Consider the following 11,022-nt stretch of genomic DNA (forward strand, 5'->3'; position numbering starts at 1 on the left):
CCATAGTCATAACCCTATCATAGTACTTATTACCTTGATGAAAATCGTGTATCTAATTGTCTATGCATCAGCAACTTCTCAATGTCATATTCAATTTTCTGCTTTGTGTCAAGCACAATGCCTAGGACATGGTAGAAGCTCAATGCATCTGTGCTGAATGAAGGAATGAAAAGTTTTTAGAAATGTTTTCCTTTAATCTAACTTTACCTGCTCTTTATAATTTGCCATATATTATCTTTATATCTCTTTTATTCTGATGCCAGTAACTTCCATGTTTCTATCTTTACTAGTTCCCTTACAGAAATACCATTACTGAATACAACATTGCAGTTAAAATGAATTAACTACGGCCACATGTATCAACATGGACAGATCTCAAAAGGATAAGCTTAAACGAAAAAGGAAGGATACGTATAGCATGACACTGCCTATACAGTTTTAAAAATGCAAACAATACTGTGCCCTCGTGCGGGTTATGTGCTGTTGGCTCTCAGCCCCACTCCAGCCTTTCTGTGCGCTCTTCTGTGATGCAAGAGGTTGGCAACCTGTGAACTCCATGTCACAGACTCTGGTTAGATGTTGCCAGTGCAAAGCACTGGCAGGAGATTAGGAAACGGAAGAAAGGGAGAAGCCATTTTCCTCTCTGTTCCGGTTGTGCTTCCAGCAATGGCAGCAGCAGCAAGAGGAAGAGGTGACTGGAAATGAGCATTTCCACAGTATCCGTGGCTATTTGAGCAGCCGCAGGGCCAATGTGCTAGCAACCCAACAAGAAGGAAGCCAAGGGAATAGCTCCTCTGATCCCATTCTCCTCTTCCCCTCAACTTCTTGCCGGTAGTTCCTACGGGCCAAAACCAACCAGAAGTCAGAAGTCGAGAGAGTACCATGAGGCAGTCTGTACGGCTTAGTTTCCTGGGCCCAAAGAAGGATAGAGAATTGATCTGGGAGGCAAATGGATGAAACTAAACATTATCCCATTTGCTTCTCCAGCCCTTTCTCTACTTCTGTAATTCTCAGTATTAAATCTCCCTTTGTGTGTAATACATAGAGTGATTCCTACTTTCCTGATTGGACGGTAACTGATTCAGTCTAGTTTATGGATACCAACATATGTAGCCAAGGAACAATAATTTGCATAAGTAATAATAAACTCCATATTCAAGATAATGGTTACTTCTCAATGGAAGAAAACAGAATGGCCCTGGGGATAAGTACACAGGCAGCATCCTCTGTGTCAGACATATTTAATTTCTTAAGTTGGAAGCTGAAAATATGGATATTTTTAATGTTATTCTCTATGCTTGTTATATTATTCTCTATTTTGCATATGCCAGAACTATTTAGCTATCCTAAAGATAATAGTATATGCCTTACAGACTATTGTGATGATTAAGTGGAATAACATATGTAAAAAGGGGGGCGCCTGGGTGGCTCAGTCAGTTAAGCATCTGCCTTCAGCTCAGGTCATGATCGGGGGTCCTGGGATTGAGCCCCGCGAGCCCCGTGGACTCTCTGCTCAGTGGGGAGTCTGTTTTCTCCTTTTGCCTCTGCCCCTCCCCCTGTTCGTGCGTGCTCTCTTTCAAAAAAAAATATATATATATATGTAAAAAGGTCCTAGCACAGTGCTTAATATGTGACAAGCCCTTAGCAAATCATAGTTTCCTTTTCCTGAACTTTCAGGAAGAATAAGGCCTTGATTTTGATAAACTTTTAATTTCAACAATTATGCTATGTCTCAAGGAGGTGCTTTCTTTCTTGTTTTTTAAAGGCTTTCATGTTCCCTCTCTGATTATAAGAGTGGTGGTGGTTCAATGTAGAAAATTTGAAAAATACAGAAACATATAGGGATGAAAATAAAAAGTACACTGTAATTCTGCCCCCCATAAACTGCTATAATTATATAAAAATATTAAAATTAGAATAACACTATATAGTTCTGGGACATGGCTCTTCAACTTCACAATAGAAGATAAACATTTTTCAGTATCAAATATTCTATGGAGTCACTTCTCCTGGCTGTATATTATTCAAGCGGTTGGGATGTTTAGGTTTTTCTAATATTTCACTACTATAATCAATGGTGCAATGAACTTTCCTGTTGAGAAGTCTTTGCCCACGTTTCTTACTATTTCCTTGAACAAAACAGTTGTGGAAATTTTGGTCAAAGAGCATGTGCATTTGATGACACCTTATGGCTATGGCTATTTTGCTTTCCAGAAAGATAAGAAAGACAAGAAAGACAGAGGACTAGGAAAGATGGCAGAGGAGTAGGGGACCCTATTTCAACTGGTGCCCGGGATTGAGCTGGATATCTACCAGACCACTCTGAGCACCCACGAAACCAGCCTGAGATGTACGAAGATCTGGATCTCTACAAACAGAATATCACAGGCGGTTGGTTTCGAGGTACGAAGCAGGGAGCCGTGATTCCGTGGGCAGATATCGGAGGATAAACAGCAGCGGGAGGGTGCCTGGCCGTGGGGATCCTACACCGCCGGTGAGTGACAGCCTCGCTCCCTGGGGACGGGGCACAGACTTGCAGACCGGTAGCGGCAGGGAAAGGACTTTAGGGCAGCCCCTGGGGTGGAAACCCGGAGCGGCGGGGTCCTGCATGTGGACTGGGGGCGGCTGGCGGTTTTAGAAGCACAGAGGGCAGAGACATGCTCCGACCTGGAGGCAGGACTGGGGGTGCTGCAGAGGGGCGCACAACCCAGGCCGCTGCAGTTTATAGCAGCACGGACAGAAACAGAGACGGTGTGGCCTGGAGAGCACACTGAAGAACAGACTGCGGGCTCTCTGCTCTGAGGCAGAGGGCTGGAAACGGTCTCTTCTTGCTCTGACTCGCGGAAGAGACGCGGAAAGTTGCCAGGGAAAGCCGCCAGAGAAAAGACCCCAAAACTGATTCCCGCGGAGCCCATCCCCCACCACAGGGGGGCAGGGCAACTCTGCCCAAACAGGGTTGCCTGAGTAACAGCGCGGCAGGCCCCTCCCCCAGAAGACAGGCTGGGAAAACAAGAGGCCAGGTCCCAAGAAAACAGGTTGATCTTGCTTGGGTTCTGGTCAATAATTTGGACTCTATACATTCCCTTAAACACCCATCAACAGAATGACTAGGAGGAGGAGCCCCCAAAATAGAAAAGACTCAGAGATTATGACTTATACTGCAGATTTACAAATGGATGCAGATATAACCAAGATGTCGGAGATGGAATTCAGGCTAGCAATTGTGAAGACGATGGCTAGAATGGAGAAATCAATTAATGGCAACATAGAGTCTCTAAGGGCAGAAATGAAAGCTGAATTGGCAGAACTTAAAAATACTATCCATGCGGTCCAATCCAATCTAGATAATCTAACAGCTAGGGTAACTGAGGCAGAAGAACGAATAAGCGACCTGGAAGACAATATAATAGATAAAAAGGGAAAAGAGGAGGCCAGGGAAAAACAACTCAGAATCTGTGAAAATAGAATCAGAGAAATAAGTGACACCATGAAGCGTTCCAATGTCAGAATAATTGGAATCCCGGAGGGAGTGGAGAGAGAGAGAGGACTAGAAGATGTATTTGAGCAAATCATAGCTGAGAACTTCCCTAATCTGGGGAATGAAACAAACATTCGCGTCCTAGAGGCAGAGAGGACCCCTCCCAAGATCAAGGAAAACATGCCAACACCCTGGCATGTAATAGTAAAACTTCCAAATCTTAGAACCAAGGAAACCATCTTAAGGGCAGTTACGGTGAAGAGATTCCTTACGTACAGAGGGAGGAAGATCAGAATAACGTCAGACCTATCCACAGAGACCTGGCAAGCCAGAAAGGCCTGGCAAGACATATTCAGGGTACTAAATGAGAAGAACATGCAGCCAAGAATACTTTATCCGGCAAGGCTTTCATTTAGAATGGATGGAGAGAGGCAGAGCTTCCATGACTGGCAGAAACTGAAAGAATATGTGACCACTAAGCCGGCCCTGCAAGAAATATTAAGGGGGGGTTCTATAAAAGGAGAAAGACCCCAAGAGTGATATACAACAGAAATTTACAGGGACAATCTATAAAAACAACATCTGCACAGGCAACATGATGACAACTAATTCATATCTTTCAATAATCACTCTCAACGTGAATGGCCTAAATGCTCCCATAAAATGGCACCGGGTTGCAGGTTGGATAAAATGACAGGACCCATCCATAGGCTGCCTACAAGAGACTCATTTTGAACCTAAAGATACAGCCAGACTGAAAGTGAAGGGATGGAGATCCATCTTCCATGCCAGCGGAAGCTGGGGTAGCAATTCTTGTATCAGACAAATTAGATTTTAAACTAAAGTCTGTAATTAGAGACACAGAAGGGCACTATAACATTCTTAAAGGGTCTATCCAACAAGAAGATCTTAACAATTGTAAATATCTCTGCCCCCAACATGGGAGTAGCCATCTACATAAGCGAACTGTTAACCAAAATAAAGAGTCATATTGATAACAATACGTTAATTGTAGGAGACCTCAATACTCCACTCTCAGCAATGGACAGATCATCTAAACAGAAAATCAACAAGGAAACAAGAGCTTTGAATGATACACTGGACCAGATGGACCTCATAGATATTTACAGAACATTCCACCCTAAAACAACAGAATATTCATTCTTCTCGAGCGCACATGGAACTTTCTCCAGAATAGACCACATACTGGGTCACAAATCAGGTCTCAACCGATACCAAAAGATTGAGATTATTCCCTGCATACTCTCAGACCACAATGCTTTAAAACTGGAACTCAATCACAAGAAAAAATTTGGCAGAAATTCAAACATTTGGAAGCTAAAGACCACTCTGCTCAAGAAAGTTTAGGTCAACCAGGAAATCAAAGAACTTAAACAATCCATGGAAATCAATGAGAACGAAAACACATCGGTCCAAAACCTATGGGATACTGCAAAGGCGGTCCTAAGGGGGATATACATAGCCATCCAAGCCTCACTCAAAAAAATAGAAAAATCCCGAATTCACCAACTAACTCTACACCTTAAAGAACTAGAGAAAAATCAACAAACGATGCCTAAGCCACGCATTAGAAGAGAAATAATTAAAATTAAAGCAGAGATCAATGAATTAGAAACCAGAAACACAGTAGACCAGATCAATGAAACTAGAAGTTGGTTCTTTGAAAGAACTAATAAGATTGATAAACCACTGGCCAGACTTATCCAAAAGAAAAGAGAAAGGACGCAAATTAATAAAATTATGAATGAAAGGGGAGAGATCATGACTAACACCAACGAAATAGAAACAATTATTAGAAATTATTATCAACAACTATATGCCAAGAAACTGAGCAATCTGGATGAAATGGAGGCCTTCCTGGAAACCTATAAGCTGCCAAGACTGAAACAAGAAGAAATTGACAACCTGAATAGGCCAATAACCAGTAACGAGATTGAAGCAGTGATCAAAAACCTCCCAAAAAACAAGAGGCCAGGGCCTGATGGATTCCCTGGGGAATTCTACCAAACATTCAAAGAAGAAATAATACCTATTCTACTGAAGCTGTTTCAAAAAATAGAAACAGAAGGAAAACTTCCAAACTCATTCTATGAGGCCAGCATTACCTTAATCCCCAAACCAGGCAAAGACTCCAACAAAAAGGAGAATTTCAGACCAATATCCCTGATGAATATGGATTCCAAAATCCTCAACAAAATCCTAGCTAATAGGATCCAATAATACATTAAAAGGATCATCCACCACGACCAAGTGGGATTTATCCCTGGGATGCAAGGGTGGTTCAACATTCGCAAATCAATCAATGTGATAGAACACATTAATAAGAGGAGGGAGAAGAACCATATGGTCCTCTCAATTGATGCAGAAAAAGCATTTGACAAAATACAACATCCTTTCCTGATTAAAACTCTTCAGAGTATAGGGATAGAGGGAACATTTCTCAAGTTCATAAAATCCATCTATGAAAAACCCACAGCGAATATCATCCTCAACGGGGAAAAGCTGAGAGCCTTTCCCTTAAGATCAGGAACACGTCAAGGATGCCCAACTCTCGCCACTATTGTTCAACATAGTACTAGAAGTCCTAGCAACAGCAATCAGACAACAAAAAGAAATAAAAGATACTCAAATTGGCAAAGAAGAAGTCAAACTCTCTCTTTTTGCAGACGACATGATACTTTATGTGGAAAACCCAAAAGACTCCACCCCCAAATTACTAGAACTCATACAGCAATTCAGTAATGTGGCAGGATACAAAATCAATGCACAGAAATCAGTTGCTTCCTTATACACTAACAACACAATTGTAGAAAGAGAAATTAGAGAAACGATTCCATTTACAATAGCACCAAAAACCATAAGATACCTCGGAATAAACCTATCCAAAGAGGTAAAGGATCTATACTCTAGGAACTACAGAGTATTCATGAAAGAAATTGAAGAAGACACAAAAAGATGGAAAAATATTCCATGCTCATGGATTGGAAGAATAAACATTGTTAAAATGTCTATGCTACCCAGAGCAATCTATACCTTTAATGCCATCCCGATCAAAATTCCAATGACATTTTCCAAAGTGCTGGAACAAACAATCCTAAAATTTGTATGGAATCAGAAAAGACCCTGAATCGCCAAGGAAATGTTGAAAAAGAAAAAGCTGGGGGCATCACGTTGCCTGATTTCAAGCTATATTACAAAGCTGTGATCACCAAGATGGCATGGTACTGGCACAAAAACAGACATATAGACCAATGGAACAGAATAGAGAACCCAGATATGGACCCTCAACTCTATGGTCAAATAATCTTTGACAAAGCAAGAAAAAACATGCAATGGAAAAAAGACAGTCTCTTCAATAAATGGTGCTGGGAAAATTGGACAGCCACATGCAGAAGAATGAAACTCGACCATTCTCTAACACCATTCACAAAGATAAACTCAAAGTGGATGAAAGACCTCAATGTGAGACAGGAATCCATCAAAATCCTAGAGGAGAATATAGGCAGTAATCTCTTTGACATTGCCCACAGCAACTTCTTTCAAGATACATCTCCAAAAGCTAGTGAAACATAAGCAAAAATGAACTTTTGGGACTTCATCAAGATAAAAAGCTTCTGCACAGCAAAGGAAATGGTCAACAAAACAAAGAGGCAACCCACAGAATGGGAAAAGATATTTGCAAATGACACTACAGATAAAGGGCTGGTATCCAAGATCTATAAAGAACTTCTCAAACTCAACACCCAAAAAACAAATAATCAAGTCAAAAAGTGGGCAGAAGATGTGAACAGACACTTCTCTGAAGAAGACATACAAATGGCTAACAGACACATGAAAAAATGTTCATCATCATTAGCCATCAGGGAAATTCAAATCAAAACCACATTGAGATACCACCTTACACCAGTTAGAATGGCAAAAATGGACAGGGAGAGAAACAACAAATGTTGGAGAGGTTGTGGAGAAAGGGGAACCGTCTTACACTGTTGGTGGGAATGCAAATTGGTACAGCCACTTTGGAAAACAGTGTGGAGTTTCCTCAAAAATTTAAAAATAGAGCTACCCTATGACCCGGCAATTGCACTACTGGGTATTTACCCCAAAGACACAGATGTAGTGAAAAGAAGGGCCATATGCACCCCAATGTTCATAGCAACAATGTCCTCAATAACCAAACTGTGGAAAGAGCTGAGATGCCCTTCAACAGACGAATGGATAAAGAAGATGTGGTCCATATATACAACGGAATATTACTCAGCCATCAGAAAGGATGAATACCCAACTTTTACCTCAACATGGATGGGACTGGAGGAGAGTATGCTCAGTGAAATAAGTCAAGCAGGGAAAGTCAATTACCATATGGTTTCACTTATTCGTGGCACATAAGGAATAGCACAGAGGACATTAGGAGAAGGAAGGGAAACATGAAGGGGGGGAATCGGAGGGGGAGACGAACCATGAGAGACGATGGACTCTGAGAAACAAACTGAGGGTTCTAGAGGGGAGGGGGGTGGGGGAATGGGTTAGCCCGGTGATGGGTATTAAGGAGGACATATACTGCATGGAGCGCTGGGTGTTATATGAAAACAATGGATCGTGGATCACCACATCAAAAACTAATGATGTACTGTATGGTGACTAACATAATAAAATTAAAAAAAAAAAAAGACAGACAGAAAGATTGTACCAATTTATACTGCCTCTAGCAATGCTAGAGAGCACTACTCTTCCACATCAGGAGGGTACTTTTTACAAGAGAAACTGGAACAGATATGGACTTAATAGTGGAATATACAGCAACAGATTCTAACTGGTTTGATGTTTAAAGACTACCAGCAAAGTGCCATACCTTCACAGAGCAGAGGACTTCTGTGGGCCACTGAAATCGAATTTTAACAGGTTGCCATGCAGAGGGGTTCCAGTCAAGCTTCTAAGTGTCAACTTCCATCTGGAATCAAATAAACATAGACACCAGTTGGACATGATTTGGGAACCAACTGATCTGTGGGTTTTTTAAATCCAGATCCGATAGTGATATAGCTGGAATATAATGCAAAACAAGCCAAGCACTCTGCTCCTGGCCAGGGCCTGCGACTTCAGTTTTTTATGTCTTGAACATTCAGCTCTAACCTTTCTCCTGCCTCCAGTCTGAAGGGTCGGAGACCCACTCTGAAGTGGTTAAATGAAAAAAAAAAGGAAGATAGCAAAAAGCATCGGCCAATAAGAGCTTCCACTCTTTGTTAATTAATTTCCGCGACTCTAACCCTCTGGCATCTGCCAGCCTCACTCTGTATTGGAGCCAATGAATTTCAAAAATAATTAAAATTAATGAACTGCTCTTTGTGATAGGACCCTGAAAACTTAACAGCAATAATTAGTAGGAAGTGAAAAGTGGGGAAAGTGTCACCTGCTGATAAACAGAATTTCCTCATCTTGTTGATACAAGAGTCCTGTCCATCCGTGAAAGTGATGCTCTATTGAGTCAAAGAAGACATATGACTGGGTTTATAAACTGAAAGTAAATGAAGGACAAGTACCAATCTTGAAAATGATCTCCCTAGACTAAAATCAAACCCCTCTCTGAAAGTTCCACAATCATTGCTATCAAAACGTTGGTAAGAACTCATGACAAAGTGTCCAGCAACCTTAGAGAATCAGGCATCATGGTTGAAAGAGGGCATCGAACTTTACAGCCCTGAGTAACAAAAACAAACATGGGAATTAATGGGTGCTGAGAAGTCAAACACATAAATTGATGGTAGCTCTCTGATTTCAGTTTGGGAAGGATTTTTCAGTGCAAATTTCTTTCTTGAAAGCGAGTACAAATAAAGAGTCTGGAAATGGTGGAAATGGCTTAGTGGCTGGAAGGAAGTGACCGATCTGAGCAGGGGGATCTCACCTAAATGTGGGGTTTCCCCACAGGATTCTGCATATGCCTGCATTCTATTTATGTATTTATTTTTAAAGATTTTATTTTTAAGTAATCTTCACACCCAACTTGTGGCTTGAACTCACAACCCTGAGATCAAGAGTTGCATGCTTCACTGACTGAGCCAGCCAGGTGCCCCAGTAAGATGATTTTAGATGGTAAATGGTCAAACATGTTTTTTTCAGCTTAATAGTTATGGATTAATTATAATTCATATTTAAACCACTCAACTAGCACAGTAAAACCTTCGTTTCACAGGAGTATACTTTTTCTTTCAAAAGAAATGTATTTAAGTTTAAAAAATGAGAGGAGTTTAAAAATTAAATATGAATGTAGGTAGAACTTGGTTCTGCCAAAAATTGAAAATTTGGAATGTTGGGCGCCTGGGTGGCTCAGTTGGTTAAGCGACTGCCTTTGGCTCAGGTCATGATCCTGGAGTCCCGGGATCGAGTCCCACATCCGGCTCCCTGCTCAGCAGGGAGTCTGCTTCTCCCTCTGACCCTCTTCCCTCTCGTGCTCTCTATCTCTCATTCTCTCTCTCTCAAATAAATAAATAAAATCTTAAAAAAAAAAAAGAAAAAAAAGAAAATTTGGAATGTTGTGGAAAATTTCAAGGTAGCTATTTTATAATCTTCCTTCTTGAGGTTTCGGATGTACATTTCATCAAATCTAAGAAAATTTTAATTATAAAATGAAGCATTATTTTATGTACCACGAAGAAACAAAATGCTGCCAACTGAACTATGGCCCATGCTTTCTTAGCACTTAGAATTTTATTTTATGTTTAATGAAAGTGCTCTTTTAGACTTACTGGTCATAATTTTTTTTTTTTTTTTTAATATGGAACGCTTCACAAATTTGCCTGTCATCCTTGCTCTGGGGCCATGCTAATCTTCTCCATATCGTTCCAATTTTAGTACAAAGTGAGCACAGTCATCATTTTTTTTAATCACATATTACAGTGCTCTGTTTCTGTGCCTTCCTGCACGTATAATAAGTTTGCATCTCAATTCATAGCACAGTGGAATAATTTTGAAGATATTTCAACAACAATAAATCTCAAGTCCTGTGGTACTGACATTGCGCATAACTCAAATGAAGTGGCAGCCGAGCACCTATGACCACATTTTCGCATGTAGAGGCAAGAGCACCCACAATACTTTTTTGCTGCCTCTGATTTCAGAAGAATAAAAAGGTGGGAAAAAATGTGCATCTTAGAATCAGTAACATACAATACCACCACCTTCAAGGGTCTTAAAGGTCACCGGAAATTGTTTCCTTTCTTGTGTCCTGGACTTCTTCCAGGAGCAGAGGTCACCAACAAAGGTGAGGTCACTTTGAAAGCCTTAGAGGAAAGAAGGCGTTGGATATCAGAATGCTGTGAGACTTCACACTATCCTGTGCTGTACAGGGTCCTAACTCAGTCACTAGCCAGGCTGGTCCAACGAGGCGACTTCTTCATGCAGCAAATCATCACACAGTTGTGATCTATGTGCAACATTCCCAACCAAGTCAAGAGTAGAGTTTGTGTAGGATTCCCCTCCGTGGCTTCATTACCCATCATGCCTTGCACAAACCAGGTTATAGATGAAAG

At 41.0% G+C, this 11,022-nt stretch overlaps 1 non-coding gene across 1 annotated transcript; it reads right to left on the reverse strand.

The window, feature by feature from the left end:
* Window positions 1-10,262: 10,262 nt before the first annotated feature.
* LOC114226128 (U6 spliceosomal RNA) lies at window positions 10,263-10,369 on the reverse strand. The gene has a single exon (XR_003612683.2). It is a non-coding gene; the product is annotated as a U6 spliceosomal RNA (small nuclear RNA).
* Window positions 10,370-11,022: the final 653 nt, after the last annotated feature.

This window comes from Eumetopias jubatus, unplaced genomic scaffold (assembly GCF_037043125.1).
Source record: "Eumetopias jubatus isolate StellerSeaLion01/CBP00866 unplaced genomic scaffold, mEumJub1_p1.0 scaffold_3, whole genome shotgun sequence".
NCBI classification, from domain to species: Eukaryota; Metazoa; Chordata; class Mammalia; order Carnivora; family Otariidae; genus Eumetopias; species Eumetopias jubatus.